The sequence below is a fragment of the Cheilinus undulatus genome, linkage group 22 (genome assembly GCF_018320785.1).
Source record: "Cheilinus undulatus linkage group 22, ASM1832078v1, whole genome shotgun sequence".
Classification (NCBI taxonomy): Eukaryota; Metazoa; Chordata; class Actinopteri; order Labriformes; family Labridae; genus Cheilinus; species Cheilinus undulatus.
Window position 1 is genome coordinate 30,944,246 of NC_054886.1, and position 18,691 is coordinate 30,962,936.

Genomic DNA, 18,691 nt, shown 5'->3' on the forward strand with positions numbered 1-18,691 from the left:
GCAAGTTTAAACTAAGGCTAGAACAGATGTAGAAGCTCATCATCATCCAATATTGAACAAAAACACCATTTTAAAAAGTTCTAATTTGAATTTAAGCAGAAATTTTGAAGCATTTACGCAGTAGATTCAAATTTATAAAGGTCTGAAACAGAAGCCCTGAGGAACTCCAGTTTAAATCTGCAGGCATTGTGGAAGAATCTTAGTCTAAAATGAGAACTCCCTTTACTTTTACTAATCAATACGTGTTGAAAAATAGTCACTGGTTAATCAGTATTCATGGCTACCATTACACCATTGGTTCTCAATGTTGGGGTTGGGACCCCCATGGGGGTCGCGAGACACTGAGAAAGGGTCGCAAGATGCCCTGAAAAACTAGGAGTATTTTTTAAATTACACTGTTGCCACTTTACACCTATTTTGCTAAATTTTGACCCGTTCTTATCGCTTTTTCCCAACAATTTTGCCAATTTTACCAAATTTTTGCCACTTAAAACCAAATTTTCCCATTTCAAACCCTTTCCACCACTTTATTTTGCCTGTTTTTGCCACTTCTAAACCAAGTCTTGCCACTTTGCACCTATTGTTCCCTCTGTCAAACCAATATTACCTCTATTAACCACTTTCTACCACATTTTACGCCCATTTTAACCACATTTGACTATTTGATGTGCTCATTTTTTCCAGTTTGTGCCATTTTGCAGATTTTTCTGCCTTAGTTAACCCTTTTTGCCAGTTTATATCATTTTTTCATCCCATTTTACCAAATTTTCCACCCATTTTTGCCAATTCAAAGTCATTTCAGCCACTTCTTAATTCCCCTTAACAGTATCTATGCAGTTTCTGCTGCTTTAACCAATTTTTGCCACTTTTTTCTTATTTTTTCCAATTTAATCACATTTTTGCCACTTCTAACCAATTTCTGCTTCTTTTAAAATCCAATTTAACCACCTTTTTTCACCATTTGTTGCCATTATTAACCTACTCTAGCCATTTCAACCCATTTTTTTTTTCTGTTTTTAACAAAAGGGATTTGAACCCATTTTTAAGACGACTATCTACCCCACAAATGAAAAAAATATACTTGCTTCTTTGGTAAGTGTGGTTATTTTTCAGGTTAAAGCTCTCCCCTCTAACCCCTGTAGCCACACATTATGTCATAACCCCAACCATAGGACTTAGTGTGGGCTCCAAGGTATGCCCTACCCAACCACCTTGCCCTAACTCTAACCGCTTGAACCTAACCCCCCTTCAGGGCTCCAGACTAAACACCTAACCTTAACCCTAGGACTTAAGGTGGGCTCCAGGGTATACCCTACTACCCTCCTTAGTGGCTTACAAAATGTGGCGTTATTACATAATTAATTGAAAATGTATTACATTATTACATAATGCGGCGTTATTACATAATGTGGCGCTACAACCCCCCTTATGGACAGCCTTGTCTCCACATGACTATTCTTGAATGTGCATGACTGTTTGACCACCTTCAGGTACAGTGGGGGTCCTTGGTATCTTGCACCTTTATTTTGGGGGTCCAGGGCTGAAAAGGTTGAGAACCACTGCATAACACCATGAAGACAAAGGAACACTCCAAGCAACTCAGAGAACGGTTATTGAAAAGTATTAGTCAGGAGATGGATACAAGGCACTTAACATCCCCCAGTTAAATCCATCATCAAGAAACAGAAGGAGTATGGCACATGTGTAAATCTGCCTGGACTAGAGTTCACCAAAAGGCATGTGGGAGACTCCATGGTCAAGTGGGAGAAAGTTCTTAGGTCTGATGTGACCAAAATGGAGCTTTTTTGGCCATCAGAAAAGACGCCAACCACTCTACATCAGCACAAATGCACCATCCCCACTGTGAAGCACGGTGGTGGCAGCATCACGCTGTGAGGGTGCTTCTTGGCAGCCATTTTCACTTAGAAATAAAGAGATTTTGGTTGTATTTTTTTGTCCAAAAAAAAGCCAAATTATAGGAACCATGATTGATTTATAAAACCAATTAAAGGGTAGAACATCCAAGGGCACTGTTAGAAGAATTAAAGCACGAGGAGTGCTCAGATATAATGAGATGTAGGTAAAAATGCTCAAACATTTATCTGCTAACAGGGTGATCCCATTTTACTGTGTCTTTCTGAAACTGGAAACTTTTTTGAGTTGCTTTTATACTTTAAATGTCTTTTCAGCCTGTCATTTTTTCCACTGTTTTGGATGAGGGTGGTCAGATTAGACTCTCACACTCCGGACCACCATCTTTTTTCCCGAACATTCAGAAATGCCTGCAGTATTTTCTTTAGCCAAGGTCACAGGGTGAAACATGTTCTCTGTTCAGGATCCTGTTATAGTCTCTCCAAACCCAACAGGATTTCTCTACCCGCTGTTTTTACTTTCTTTTATCATCTTTATTTGCTTGTTGCTTAAAAATCACCCAACACAAACAAGGCAAACATTAGCAGCCTCCTGCAAAGACAAACATCCACATATCCAATAAAGAATTCCCTTTGGAAATCCACTGTTTTTACACGCAACAAGCTGCAAACTGAAGGAGACGAGTCGAGTAAATCAAGAAAACAGACTTCAGTTATTTTCCAATAATGCACTGGGTGTGGTGTTCCTCCGCTTTCTTAGACCGAGGAGTTTTTGTTGGTGTTATCTTGACATGTGTGACCTTTGGGAAGAATGCATGATTTATGATGTTAAATGAATGCAAAGAATTCCTTTTTTCTTATAGATCATGTTGTTTTCTCTCTGAGGCTGGTGCATTTAGGTTTTATTTTCAAAGCTTTCCTGTTTTTTTTTTCTCCTCACAATAGATGGACAGAGCGAGGGTCGTCTTCTCCTCTCTTCATTAATCACTGCCTCCCACTGCTCTCCTTTCTCTCCGTCTCTTCAGATGTTTCTCTTGTCCGTCAAACATCTCTGTCTTCCCCTATTCCTCTCTGCAAGACTTAACTTTGAGATTTTGTCACCCCATTTTCTCCATCTTTTCTCTCCTTTCTTAACCACCTTTTTTTTGTTTTCTTGTCCCTTGTCTTTTCTCTTCTTTATGAGTTATCTTTTAGAATCCCAGTGACAAAATGCATCTAAACATTTTATTTACACCAGTGTTACTCAACCCTGCTCAACCAAAGAGCCAAATTGTCAAAAAATACCTTTGCAAAAGCCACAATCTAAGTGGTGAAAAAGGGCAAAAAGTGGCCTGAAGTGTCAATATAAATAAGTAAAAAAAAGGAATGAGTTACAGGTGGCATAAATGGTCCAAATGTGGCAAAAGAATGAGTGAAAATGACTAAAATGGGTAAAAACCAGAAAAAAAAAACTTGGCAAAAATGGGCAAAAAAATAAAAAAAAATAAAAAAAATAATTGGAAACAAGTGGTATGTAATAGCAAAAGGTAGCTCAAATGGGCAAAGTGTTGCAAAAAATGGTGAAAAAAGCAAAAATGGGCAAAAGTGCGAAAAGAAGAGGCAAAATTTTGAAAAAAAAAAAAAAGAATCAAGTGGTACTGAATGGCAAAAGGTAGCTTATTTGGACAGAAAGTGGCAAAAAAATGGTTAAAAAACAGGCAAAAATGAGATGAAAGTGGCAAAAATGGGGAAAAAGTTAGCAAAAAAGAGGTTGCAATAATGGGAAAAAAATAGGACAAAGTGATATTTAATGGCAAAAGGTAGTTTAAATGGGCAAGAAGTGGCAAAAAATAGTAAAGAAGTGCAAAATGGGATAAAAGTGGAAAAAATGGGGAAAGGGAGTTAAAAGAAGTTGGAAAATGGCCAAAAAAAATAGAAAAAAGGGGTGCTTAATGGCAAAAGATAGCTTAAATTGGTGAAAAATGGCAAAAATGGTGAATATGGCAAAAAGTTTCCCCTTCTGAAGCTTGTGTGTGGGAATGTTATTTAGAATTAAGACATAAAAGAGCCATATGTGGCTCCAGAGCCACACGTTGAGTATCACTGATTTACACCCTGACATTATAACACTGTAGAAATATTCCACTTTTTGAGTTAGTCTGACTAAAATTTGACTTTTTCAAATAACCGTTCTCAGATTAATTTCTCACAGTCATACTAACACTGCCATATTATGTGACTGGAGATTGATTTTCCAGCTATGTAATAATTTTGCCTCAAACAGCACAAGACATTCAGTGCATGCATCATCACGCTCAGGCTTAGTCCCTAAAGTTGAAGATGCTGATGGAAGCGAGAACAACCAAGAAACCATAAAAAATACTAATAATCAAAAGTAAATTGAGTAAAATACAATGTCTTTTTGTAAACACAACATCTCTAGTATATTTTTAGGATTTTTTCTCAAACTTCGCACAAATGTCCACCCAACCTGAAGGATAGATTCATTGCATTTTGGAAGCTCTAGTCCAAAGGTCAAGGTTGATGTACTTTATTAAAAACTAGAACTCTGGGTTTGATAACAACATTAAAATGCTTTGCTTTTCAAAACATTATCTGAAGTATACTTTGATGGATTTCCCTATAACTTTACACAAATGTCCATCCTAACTGAAGTTAGGATAGATTACATTTTGAAGGTCCTAGATCAAAGGTCAAGCTTTTTGTCTGTCATTAAACAGGTGCATTGATTTGTCAAGACAATACAAAAATGCCTTGCTAAAATGTGCAATATCTCAAGTATGCTTTGAGGGATTTCCTTCAAACTCTGCACTCTTGTCAACTCTGACTCAGTCAGCGTCAAAGGCCAAAGTACTGGTGCTTAATCAAAAACAGGAATTTTTGTGCCACAATAACATAACTAGAAAAGCACTTGGAGAGCGCAGACCTCCACCATTAGCCCTAACTCCCAGTAGTAAGAAGTCCTTTAAAAAATTCCTGGTTCCAGACAGTGATCCGGATCAGTCCCAAAATATAATCAGTTCTTCCTTATGCCATTTGTGACATTTCCTGAAAATCCATCCATAACTTTTTGAGTTATGTTGCTAACAAACAAACAAACAAACCCTGCCGATCACATAACCTCCTTGGTGGAGGTAAATATGCCTTGCTTGTGAAAGCAGTATCTCAAGTCTGCTGTTAAGGATTTTCTTCAGACTTTGCACAAATATCCACTCTGATTCAATGATGGTCTTGGTGATATTTTGGAAGTTCGAGGTCAAAGTTTAAGGATATTGTACTCCATCAAAAAAAAAAAAAAAAAACACACACACATATCACTGTGTTGAGATATTATAATTATGCCATTCTTATAAACACAATATCAATCTGCTTTGAGGAATTTACCTCAAACTTCATACAAATATGCACTTTGACTCAGAAATTAACTTTTTAGATTATGAAGTTCCAAAGTCTAAGCTCAAGCTTATTGTACTTAATACAGAACAAGTGTTTTCAAGATAACCCAATATTTTAAGAATTCTGGGATGGATTTAATTCAAACTTTGCAGAAATATCCACTCTGACTCAAGAATGTACTCAGCAACATTTGGAGGTCCAAGGCCAAAGGTCAAAGCTATTAGACTTCATCAAAATGAGCATTGTTGATTAAAAAACACCATAAATACACCTTTCTTGTTTATGCAATATCTCAGGTTTTATTGGATGTATTTTCTGTAAAATTTGCACAAAAATCCACTTTAACTCAACAATTAATTTGATTATTGAGGTTTTTAGTCAAAGTTCAAGGCTGATGTTCTTCATTTAAACAAGTGTTGTCAAAATAACAAAATTACAAATATGTCAGCTATGCTTTGAGGAATTTTCTTGAAACTTAAAGAAATATCCACTTTTACTCAAGGGTGGACTAACTAGAGTTTTAAGGCCCAAGGTCAGAGGTCAAAGTTGTTGTACTCCATTTAAAACAAGCATTATAAATCGAGATAACAGAAATATGACTTGCTTTTAAATTCAATATCTCAAGCATGCTTTGAGGATTTTTCTTCAAACTTGACACAACTATCCACTTTGATTGGAGGATGGACTCCTGTGAGTTTGGAAGTCCAAACTCAAAGGTCAAGGTTGTTGTTCTTTATTAAATACAAGATAACTGAAATATGTTTTGCTTGTGAACACCATATCTCAAGTCCACTCAAACTAATTTTCTTCAAACCTTGTTCTTACATCAGCAGTGATTCAGTTATGAAAATATTTGATTTTGGAGCTCAAAGGTTGAAGTTTAAAGCCTTCTTAGTATGAGGATTGTTGTGTCAAGATAACAATATAAATATGCCTTGCTTTAGATTGCAATATCTCCAGAACACTTTAAGAGTTTTTATTCAAACTTTGCACAAATATCAACTCTGACTGAAGAATTAACTCAGTAGATTTGAGAGGTTAAAGTCATTGGGATCCATTTTTAATCCTTGCATTGTAAATGCAATATCTTGGGTATGCTTTGAGGGTTTTTCTTCAAACTTAAACCTCTTAAACCTTTTTCCTCTTCTTTTGATTTCTTCTTGTCTTGTTCATCCTTCGTCTTTTATCTCTCTGGTGTGAGAGAGACAAATCTTTCCACTGTTGTTGTTTGGATTCCTACAGGATTTGTTAAATCTCAGCCATGTTTGTAGTTTTTGGAGGAAGGGGCCTATTTTCTAAATGTGTTGGTATGTAAAGAGCGAAGGAATGTGCGTGTGCATGACACTTAGACAACTCTGTGCCTGTTTTGTTTAGATTCAGAGGATCCTTCTTGTATCTTTACGTGTTTCTGTGTACGCTTGTGCCTATATGGGAGAAAGTGAGCAGCTTTTAACTCAAACACTCGGCTTAAAAGCAGCATTTCCTGCCTCGGAGGATGAAAGCTGCATGATTATTTGTCCTGTGTGTGAGTGTTTGAGTGTGACCCACTTGAGGCCAACAAATACCACAGGCCTCGCCGCTCGTGTGAACTCTTTTCTTGATCCTGTCTTGTGTGTAAATGTGTGTGTGGTTTTAAAGTGAGAGAGAGCATGTGGGCCTGATGTACGCACCTGTGTGTGAGGGTTGTGTGTAGTGTTCGTTCCCTTATGCTTTGTTTGGGGTGACCTACAAAAGCCACCGCCACATTCTTCTGCCCTCTCTCTCTCTCTCTCTCTCTCTGATTCAAGCTGCTCTAATCTCTCCATTATTACATGTGTTTAATTTGTCATGAATATTTTTTAGCTATTCTGACATCAGAGTAACAATCAGAGATATTTTAAGAGTTACAGGAAACGACATGTGAGACAGAAGCCTGAGGATTGTAAACCAAGGTCATGTTCAGCACTGAATGTACCAAAACCTCGTCTTTAAACGGAAACAGTGCGGCCTTAAAACATCCTGTTAGCTTTAAAAATAAGGCTTTTCTTTTATGGTGTTTGACAATTCTTTTCAAGCATTTTTGGCCTTTTAGGGAGTTTTATTCTCAAATCTCAGAATATACAATCCTTACAAAAAACATGAAAAAACTCACAGATAAAGGTCATGGTCCCATCCACAAACAAACTGTACTAAGTGAGAATGGACTAAACTTTGACAGAAAAGTACAAGCAACAAAGACACTACAAAACTCAATTCAACTCGCTACAAACCTTTATTGAAATGGAGACAACAAAAACAAAAATAAAGCAAAAATGCACAAATTCAGAATGTCTCTGCTTGCCCTGTCCCAGCTTTTTTGGAATGTGTTGCAAAAAAGATGTGGAATGCTCAAAACAACAAAAAGTAAAATAAACAGACACTGAAAACCTCACAAACAAAGAAGTTGAAACAGTGTGTCAAATTTGAATTAGAACAGAATGATTTATTAATCCCTGCTAACCCCGAAGAAGCCAAAATATGAAAATAAAAGATAAAAAAAATAAAAACTTAAATGCAGAAATTCAGAATGTCTCTGCTTGCCCCAAGTCCCAGCTTTTTTGGAATGTGTTGCAGGGACATTCAAATTGTGTGCGTTTTTTTTTTTTTTCCCATCATCATCGTCTTTTTGCTCCTATCATTTAAGAAAGGTTGAAATGGATTAATACATGTTAATATTCTGTTTTAATTAAAATTTTATACACTGTCCCAACTTTTTTGGATTTGAGGTTTATAGTGCATCTTTTCCTTTTTGTGTTATTTTGAGCATTCCACAACAATCTGTCTCTTCTTGCCCCTGTTTTTTTTTGGAATGTGTTGCAAAAACTTAGAAAGTTGTGGAATGCTAAAAATAACAAAAAAGTAAAATAAACAAAGACACTGCAAACCTCAATTCACAAGAAGTTGAAAAACTGTGTAAAATTTGAATTAGAACAGAATGATTTATTGATCCTTTCTAACCTTGAAGAAGCCAAGAAAATGATTAAAAATAAAAACTTAAATGCAGAAATTCAGAATGTCTCTGCTTGCCCCTGTCCCATTTTTTTTGGAATGTGTTGCAGGGACGTTCAAAATGTGTGCTTTTCTTTTTTTTTCTTTCTTGTCTTTTTGCTGTTATCATTGAAAAAAGGTTGAAAAGGATTAGTAAAGTGTTATATTCTGTTTTAATTTAAATTTTATACACTGTCCCAACTATTTTGGATTTGAGGTTTATAGTGTCTTTGTTGTTCTGAGCAGCCCTCAACTTTCCTAGCATCCAGACAGTGTCTTTTTCAGGGGTGTCCTGGCTCATTTCAGCAAGACAATGCCAAGCCACATTCTGAGTAAGTTACAAGAGCATGGCTTCACAATTAAATGAAATAGGGGGCAGGGACTAGACTGGTCTGCATGCATTGAAACTGTATAGAGCATTATTAAGCTCAAAACTTGATAACAGAAACTCCACAGTGTTGAACAATTCAAGCTGTAAATCAAGCACGAATACAAAAGAATTCCTTCATTAAATACGCAAAGCAGTGATCAGCTGACGGCCCGCTGATTCCAATTATGGCCTTCCAGCTCTCACAGCCAATCACGGATCTCTCTACACAGCGGTGTATTTAAATATTACTTCTCGCAAATCCCTGCTTGCATTCATGCTGATGCACTGCAATGCTACTGCTGCTAAAGCTTCACCTCCTCCACCCCAGTCCCCTCCTTCATAGCATAAAGCTTAACCTCCTCCACCCCAGCCTCCTCCTTTATAGCATAAAGTTTAACATCCTCCACCCCAGCCCCCTCCTTCATAGCATAAAGCTTCACCTCCTCCACCCCAGCTTTCTCCTTTATAGTATAAAGCTTCACCTCCTCCACCCCAGCTTTCTCCTTTATAGCATAAAGCTTCACCTCCTCCACCCCAGCCTCATCCTTCATAGCATAAGGCTTCACCTCCTCCACCCCAGCTTCCTCCTTTATAGTATAAAGCTTAACCTCCTCCACCCCAGCCTCCTCCTTTATAGCACAAAGCTTCACCTCCTCCACCCCAGCTTCCTCCTTTATAGTATAAAGCTTCACCTCCTCCACCCCAGCCTCCTCCTTTATAGTATAAAGCTTCACCTCCTCCACCCCAGCCTCCTCCTTTATAGCTTAAAGCTTCACCTCCTCCACCCCAGCCTCCTCCTTTATAGCATAAAGCATGTTGCACTCTAAGATATTCCGATTCATGCTACTATGAATTAATTGCTTTTGGTGTCCTGCCATGCCATTCTAAATTTGAAGAGCTCAAACAAAGTTGCAGAGTGTATGTTATCAGAATAAGATATATATAAAGTAGTTGGTGTACCCCATCTCTCTGAAGTCCCAATAGTGGATCTCGTAACGGCTCCAGAGAAACCCCCAAACTGAACAGAACAACAATTAACAGAAGAAATACAGCAGTGACGGCTTCATTTGCACGGCCGTTTACAGCACACTGTTAAATTAAAAAAAGGACAAAACAGGAAAATTATCAGTCAGCGATAATTAATAGAAGATGAACGCTGACTCCATTAAAGTCCAGCGCTTGTTTAAGGCTGACTCAGCACAATCCAGAGAGCACAGTGTACTCTCTGAAAACAGATTAACTAGACTACGACAGCATAATGAGAGCAATAACAAGACGCTTTATTAAAAAACAAAGTTTTCACCGAGTGTGTGTGGGGTCCAAGCAGGCAGACAAAGAGTCACGTTTTTACGGCCCGTCTGCTTCCAGGAAAGGGAATGACTGTCACAGACACGGAGAGGAGATGTGTCACAGCGGCTCGGATATTTACTGGAAACACTGGTGAACTCATGAGCAGAGGATCCTTACTACTCACTGCTGAGTCCGACAGTCAGGTTTAAAGGCAAAGGAAAGAGAGGAATTAGTCATCTTTAGATACACTGAAAGGCAGACAGAGTACAACCCCTATTCCAAAAAAGTTGGGACACTGTAAAATGTTTATAGAAACAGAATTTGCAAATCTCATAACTCATATTTTTATTCAGAATAGAAAATTACCAACATATCAGATGTTAAATCTGAGACATTTTACCATTTCATGAAAAGCATTAGCTCATTTTGAATTAAATGATTGCAATGCATCTCAAAAAGTTGTTTAACACTGTTGGGAGAGGAATGTTGTCTCATTTTTGTTTGTAGCTGTTCAACAGTCCTGGGTCTTCTTTGCTAGATTTTCCATGCTGTTGTGATGGATGTGGTTTGGCATTATCTTGCAGAAATAGTCATCTACTGGGGGGCCATATCAGACCCCAAAACTTCCCATCCAGCCCCTAGAAGGCTGTTGATTTCAGAAAACATGGTTTTTGGTGTATCTTTCATCTTAATATCCCTATAACTATTAAAACAACCCTATAAAACACTGATCATCAACTGGCGGCCTGAGGGCTACGTCAGGCCCCCCAAAAGCTTCCTGCCCGGCCCCCGAAAGATCAATAAAAACAGAAAAGGAGGAAAAGAAATTTTAAGAGTATCTTTTGGCTTTAAATGTCTGCAGCTGTTAAATCCATCCCACAAAAAATAACATTGAAATAGTTTTAGAATGACTTCACATTTGATCTGTTTTTTTTTTTTTAAGATTTACTGTCATTATTAGTGAGTATTTTAAAAAGGGTTAAGGTTGGCAGAAGTGCTGCAAAAATGACCAGATAAAGTGGTGAAAAGAGGTTAAATGTGGAAAAAAATGAGGAAAAGGCACAAAAGGTATCAAAACTGGTTACAAATGACAAAAAAGTAGTGCAAGAAAGTGATGAGTAGGGGTTAAAAAGTGGATATTGATAAAAGAGTGGCACAAAGGGGATAAAACATGCAGGAAAAGTGGTTTAAAGGGGGTTAAGATCTTTCAAAAATGGGGTTAAAGAGGCAACAATGGGCAAGAGTATCAACAATGGGTTAAAAGTGGGAAAAATTGGTTTAAAGTTGCAAAAAATGTTTAAAAAAAGTAAAGGGGTTAAAAAGTGGCAATAAAAGAAAAGTGGCAAAACTTTGATAGGAGTGTCACAAAAGGGGAAAACATGCATGAAAAGTTCTTTAAATTGGGTTAAAATCTTTCAAAAACTGTTTAAAAGAGGCAAAAAGGGGCAAAAGTATCAACAATGGGTTAAAAGTAGCAAAAATTGGTTTTAAAGTTGCAAAAATTGTTGAAAAAATGTAATGAAAAGGGGTTAAAAAGTGGCAAAAATAGAGGAGAAGTGTCAAAAATTGATAAGAGTGACACAAAGGGGATAAAACATGCATGAAAAGTGTTTTAAATAGGGTTAAAATCTTTCAAAAAAAATTGTGTTAAAGAGGCAAATGGGGGCAAAAAGGGTTAAAAGTGTCAAAAATTAGTTAATATTGGTGCTAAATGACAACTGGGGAGGGCCCATTCTCTGGGATTTTCAGGGGTCCGGCCTATTCTGCTGTCAGGCCTGTCTCCTTGTGGCCTGCTGTGTTATAGATAATAAGGATATATCTCACTGCTAATGCCTGAAATAATATAAAACATTTCTTTAACTTTTGTGTATTTGAAAGTCCGGCCCCCAGAGATTCTGTTGAGACTAAATCCCTTGTGCAGATGTACTTGATGACCCCTGCTATAAATGATCAATATTGAGACATTTCTATCTGGAATGATGTGTGTTGATCCCATTTTTACAGAAACCCACCTGTGGCCATTATTAGTGAATATGATTCATGATAAACCCATGCTCATTATTAACGTCCAGGTTAAATCTGCAGTTTTTTGTTTTTTAGGCTCTTGGAGGGTGAAAATGTCCTTGCTAGAGATTTAGATGAAAATACCTGTTTATTACAGATGTTTCTCACCAATCAGGACACAGCATAGAGGTGTCAAACCCAGGGATGCCTCTCTAAAATGCTCCTTTTATACCCAGTCATGTTACTGAGCAGTAGTCAATGAACCTAATCGTTATCGAAATGTTCCTCAGCTGTTTTCCTTTGGTGCCACTTACTTTTCCAGCCTTTGTTGGCCTGCCCCAACTTTTTTGAGCTGTGTTGCTGATATGCTGTTAATGTTCTATTATAAGATTTGAATATCAATGCATTCAGATTTTTTTTATTTTTAAACAGTGTCCCAACTTTTTTGGAATTGGGGTTGTAAAGCAAGCTCAGTGAACATTATTTCTGTATTTATTTTATGTTCTATCCTACTTGATTATAATGGCGACTCTTCTAATTGTAAGCTAGCATTTTATAGCAGTTTTGTAGGTTTAAACAGAGTGACTACTTTTTTTACATGAACTTTTTATCAAAAGTAACGCTCTTTTAAGTCTTGATTGTAATGTCCCTTTATCAATGGTTTTAATGGTTTCTGCAGAGTCATGTCTTTGTTTTGAACTTTCTGAGTTAGCTGTGGAAGCTTGGTTTTCTCTGGTTTCTCTGTCATACAGCTGGAATGAGTATTTCAGAGAAATTATGCAGGAATCTTAAAACATTTTGTCTCTGGTGCTTGTTACCTACATTGAGAAAGCTTTTTATTGCTAACAGACATGCTATCTAAAAAAAGCACTGTACTCACTGTAAGCATTAATTAAACCCCACTGATGTACCTTTACACACCCTCACATCCATCTTTCTGCTGAGGACGTCTGTGCAGGAGTCTAAAACAATGCTTTTATCTGAATAAATCAGTAACATATTTTTCTTGGCCATCCATAAGAAGACAGACTCTCTAAGTTCTCTCAGTGGTTGTACACGAGGCAGCAGACACATCTCTTCATTTACTCCCTTCACAGCGCTCTCTGCAGCATGCTCCAGCACACCTTAATGTCCTTTAATGCAAAATGACAACGCTCCTGGTTCGGAGACCTGCTGAAATCCCCTGATGGCAGAAACTGTGTCATTTTGTATTAAATAGATTGTGTTTTGGAGCATAATGTTCCAGGGTGGCCCCTGAAATGAGGCATTGCATCACTGTGAGATAAAATATCTGCTGAAAGAAGAGACTGTGCATGAGCAGATCTTATTTCACTGCAGTTTTTATCCAGATTTAATTTTATTTCTCTTTTATCAGGTAATGATGAGCCTGTAGATCGATCATGGAAGCTTTTAAATGTGAGGATAATGGCTAAAAGTAGAAGTCAAGCCTCTCAGCAGTGGTTCAGTGTGACTTGTTTCTATCCTGAAAGACTTTTGTGTTGTTATGAATCATTAAAGATTTATTTGGTGTTTCCTAGAAGAGCTTATGTACTTAAGAACTAGAATCAATACTAAAAATAAAGGCTTCACAGGTCTTAGAATAACAGTGAAGTAATTTTGACACCAGCAGAGTCCCAGAACACCAAATTCAAAGGTTACGGCCATCGCATAAATCTATGAAAAATTAACAAATGTTCTAGTATGTATATATATACTTTGGACACTGATAATCTTAAACAGTAAGTTATTTTAAAGTGTGTTTTGCTTATAGAAAGTCAACCTTTACGTCTCCTATCTTTGCAACTCAAACCTAAGAGTGTGATTTGTAATTTTACTAGTGATTCATGATTTTGTTGGCATGATGGTGGTGGATAAAAAATGTCTAAGAAAACAAATTATTGTTCAGTTAAGGGGTGTCTTAGACAAGAGCCCCAGACACCATTTTAGATAAGCAGTAGATTAATGTTCAGTACCACGGTTAAAAAAAAGTACTGGGAAAAAGAAATTATCCTTCTAATTTCTTTTAGAGATGCTCAACATCTTTAGGATTTTGGTATTAGCAGATACTGTCTTAAATGTGTTAATTCTAGGTATAGATTTCTGTCAGTATTTACAGCTGATATATAATCTGTTAATATTGACTTTCTCTCTACACTTCTCACTAATCCCTGCTTGCAATACTGCTGATGCACAACACTGCTGCTGCTGTCAAAGCTACACTGCCTCCACCCCAGCAGTTTAACATCCTCCACCCAGCCTCCTCCTTTATAGCATAAATCTTCACCTCCTCCACCCAGCCTCCTCCTCTATAGCATAAAGCTTCAACTCCTCCACTCCAGCCTCCTCCTTTATAGCTTAAAGTTTAACATCCTCCACCCAGCCTCCTCCTTTATAGCATAAATCTTCACCTCCTCCACCCAGCCTCCTCCTCTATAGCATAAAGCTTCAACTCCTCCACCCAGCCTCCTCCTTTATAGCATCAAGTGTCACCTCCTCCACCCCAGCTTCCTCCTTTATAGCACAAAGTTTAACATCCTCCACCCCAGCCTCCTCCTTCATAGCATAAAGCTTCACCTCCTCCACCCCAGCCTCCTCCTTCATAGCATAAATCTTAACCTCCTCCACCCCAGCCTCCTCCTTTATAGCATAAAGCTACACCTCCTCCACCCCAGCCTCCTCCTTTAAAGCAAAAAGCTTCACCTCCTCCACCCCAGCCTCCTCCTTTATAGCATAAAGCTTCACCTCCTCCACCCCAGCCTCCTCCTTTATAGCATAAATCTTCACCTCCTCCACCCCAGCCTCCTCCTTTATAGCATAAAGCTTCACCTCCTTCACCCCAGCCTCCTCCTTCATAGCATAAAGCTTCACTTCCTCCACCCCAGCCTCCTCCTTCATAGCATAAAGCTTCACCTCCTCCACCCCAGCCTCCTCCTTTATAGCATAAAGCTTGTTTCACACTCTTTTTTAGATTCATGCTACTATGAGTTAAATGCTTTTAACCAATCTTGTTGTATTCAGTATGCATTGTGATAAATGTTTCTAACCATATGAGGATTTTTACCCATGCTGTCTATGTAAGTCAAAGCATGCTTGACTAACCTGGAAGCATCTTCTGAGCAGAACCTTCTCCACCAAGTAAAACTGTTGATCCATTTTGCAATAAAATGGTCAAATGTATGACCAGAGTGTTCCTGAGCGATATCAAATAAAATGATGTGAAAAATCACGAGTAATGACAAGAAAATAACGTAATGACATATAAAGATGAGGCCTTGACATCTTTACTCAGTGAGAATGAATCCACTTCCCCCTCTGCTTCCCCCTATTGACGATCTGATAACAGAGTTAACAGCCTTATAAAGTGACAGAGTTTGTGGCTAATCAAATACCAATGACACTGTTATAAAATCCGACACTATTAAAGCAGCCTGGCTTCCTGTAACCGGGCCTGTTAGCTCCAGATTTGGATTAAATTGATCAGAATTAAGGCCGAAGCAGTTGAAGAACATAATTAGGAGTCTGTGACTGCAGGAGGTAGTACTAGTCGAACATTTTTCTTTAAATTAACCAAAGAATCCCGACCAGAGGAAGCTGATCAATAAGATTGGGTTCATAATTGCTCCAGCAGCTGCTGTTTGTGGCTTTACTTTCTGTTTTGAAGCAGAACTTCCCTCTCAGCTCCAACAACAAACGCAGCTGAATATTTAACCTGGGAGGGATTAAAAAAAAGTCCCTGTTCTCATGCCAAAAAAAGCAAATGACAAAGCAGTTTTATTGTTCCAGTAGTTAGCACGGTGATATATTGCCTCCTCGCTGGATCTCTGCTCTAATTAGCCAGATTACTTCTCCCTCTGTTGAGGAAATGTGATTGTATTGTTTGTGTCATCTACAGGCCACCGTAGCTGGAGGGGGTATTAAAGCACAGAGACGTCTGGTCCCTATCAGAGGTCGATAAAGGTCACAGCACACTGACGGCACTTTGATATTTTTATTAATAACCTTTTCCCAGGAGGATAGGCTCTGAATTTCATTCTAAGAAAATTTTTATACAGACGTTCAGCTCCGGAGAAAATTCAGAGACTACTGTGAAAATACCAACACTCAAACACCTTTATGTTTTATAACTCGCCATTTTCCACCAATGAAACATCAATATAAGACTGTTTTAGATCAGTGATACTCAACGTGTGGCTCTTTTGTGATGATTTATGGCTCTTTTATGTCTTAACTTGAAATTTTATTCCCCCAGAAAACCTTAAAAAAGGGAAACTTTGACCTCAGAAATTATCCATGGCAAGTCACATTAATCAGTTTGTTTCCCACACTGTTACAGTAGGTTATAATTCTCAAACTTTATTTTTGTCTATTTTTTTCCATTGCCCTTTTTTTACAATTTTTTGCCACTCTTAATCCATTTTTACTGCTTTAAGTCTACTTTTGCCACTCTTTTTGCCAATTTTTGCCACTATTATCCAGTGTTTGCCCCTTTTCCCAATGTTTTTAATTCTTTTATCCTGCTTTTCACCCATTTAAGCTGCCTTTTGCCATTAAATTCCACTCATTTCTTTTGCCACTCTTTGCTTCTTTTTGCCCATTCTACCACTCATTTTTTTGTCACGATTTTGCCACTTTTTGACCATTTTTGCCACCTGTAACTTTTTCTTGTCACTTCTCACCTAACTTTGCCACTAACAAGCCATTATACGAAAAACCATAAGGATTATAGAAAATAAAGTAGAGGACAACAAGACAACTTTAAGGGAAAAATAATTAGATAATTGCAAAAATTGGTGAAAAAAGTGGTAAAATGAGGCAGAAATAGGAAATAAGTGCCAAAATGGGTTACAAAAATACCAAAATCACAAAACTGGGTGAAAAATAGAGCTGGGAAATTAATCGCAAATAAGATTAAATCACCATTTGGCCTGCTGCAATTTTCAAATTGCAATATTTCTTAAACTTGACATGTCAAAATACCAATGTAATTTTTTTTGCAGGAAATGTTTTATGCACATCATGCAAACATTCAAGGTTTTTTAGAATAAAAATGACCGTTTTACTTATTTAAAATGAGATGACAGAAATTATCATCCCTTTAATATAGCAACTGATATCAAATTTGCATTATGAGCCAAAAAGTCCCAATAAGCTGTTTGTTTTAAATAGTTTTGCCCCTAGTATAGTCTATATAATATTTTGAATGTTATAATATAGAAATTTATTGCTTGCATTTATTGAAAAATATATATGATGAGGAACCTAAAAATAATTACATATTAAATCGCAACTTCAATATTGGGGGGAAAAAATCGCAATTAGATTAATTTCACAAATCGTTCAGCCTTAGTGGTGAAAAGCGGTTAAAAAGTAGTTATAAAAATGATAAGAAGTGGCAAAAAGTGATTTAATTAGTGGAGATGGGCAAAAATGTGGCTAAAATTGTTTTAAAGTGTTTAAAAAGTTGCAAAAATGCCTAGATAAAGTGACAAAAAGGGGTTAAAAGTGGAAAATTTGGCAAATAGTAGTGCAAACAGTAGTGAAAGGGGTTTCAAATGTGGCATGTAAATATTTTTAACATCATATGTGTTTGATACCTAAAACTTATGTCCTTTGAACAAATTTGAATGTATAACGATGACCAAAACAACAATCTATATCTATTTAAAAACACTTTTAAGTTTAAGGATTGAGAATAAACAGAGAAAAACAACTCAGCTAGTGTTGGTATGTTGGTACAACCTAAATGTTTACTAGAACAAATGGCAAAAATTTACAGTCACTATGTGCTGATATTCACAGCCAAAATATCAGTTTTAAAAATAGGCAGAAATTTGATCTGCTGATATCGATAACTGCCCTTATAAGCTAATATGTGCTGATACCGATATCAGGCTGATAATGTTGTGTATCTCCAGTAAAATGAGATAAAAGTGGCAAAAAATGGTTACAAAAATAAAAAGTGGCAAAAGGGGGTAGAAAAAGGTGAAAGTGGTTAAAAAGTGGCAAATTGGTTAGAAGTGGAAAAATGAATAACAAGTAAAAAAGGCAACTTTTTTTTTTTTGCTAAAGTTGGTTTAAAGTTGTAACTAGAAAAGCACTTGGAGAGCGCAGACCTCCACCATTAGCCCTATCTCCCAATAGTACAGAATCCTTTAAAAATACCTGGATCCAGACAGTGATCCAGATCAGTCCCAAAATCGAATCAGTTCTTCCTTATGCCATTTCTGACATTTCCTAAAAATTTCGTGAAAATCCGTCCACAACTTTTTGAGTTATGTTGCTAACAAACAAACAAACAAACAAACAAACAAACAAACAAACAAACCCAACGATCACATAACCTCCTTGGCAGAGGTAATAAAAAAAAATGCAAAAATGGCCAGATAAATTAGTGTAAAGAAGTTAAAAGTGTAAAAAAAATGGGCTAAAGAGGAGAAAAAGTGGCAAAGGTGAGTGGAAACAGTGGTTAAAGGGGTTCAAAAAGTGGCAGTAAAAATGACATGGTGGCACGTGTGCTAGTATGTCATATATATAGTATGTTGATGTCATTGACCAGTAATGAATGAGACAGACAGAAACGTTATCCAATCAGACAGAGTGTTTTTTAAGGTTCAGACCTTCTAAATCACGGTCTATGGACTGACATAGATAAGTGAAACTGTCTACCTGGTGTGACAGTGGTTTAGTTTGTTAAGATAAGCTAAAACCCAGGTCTTAAGTCCAGTATGTTATTGACATGATATTGGTATTGGCA

General features: G+C 37.2%; 1 protein-coding gene across 1 annotated transcript in view; it reads left to right on the forward strand.

The window, feature by feature from the left end:
• Nucleotides 1–18,691, forward strand: part of LOC121504180 (dachshund homolog 2-like) — a 162,509-nt gene that overhangs the window by 43,072 nt on the left and 100,746 nt on the right. The window lies entirely within an intron of this gene.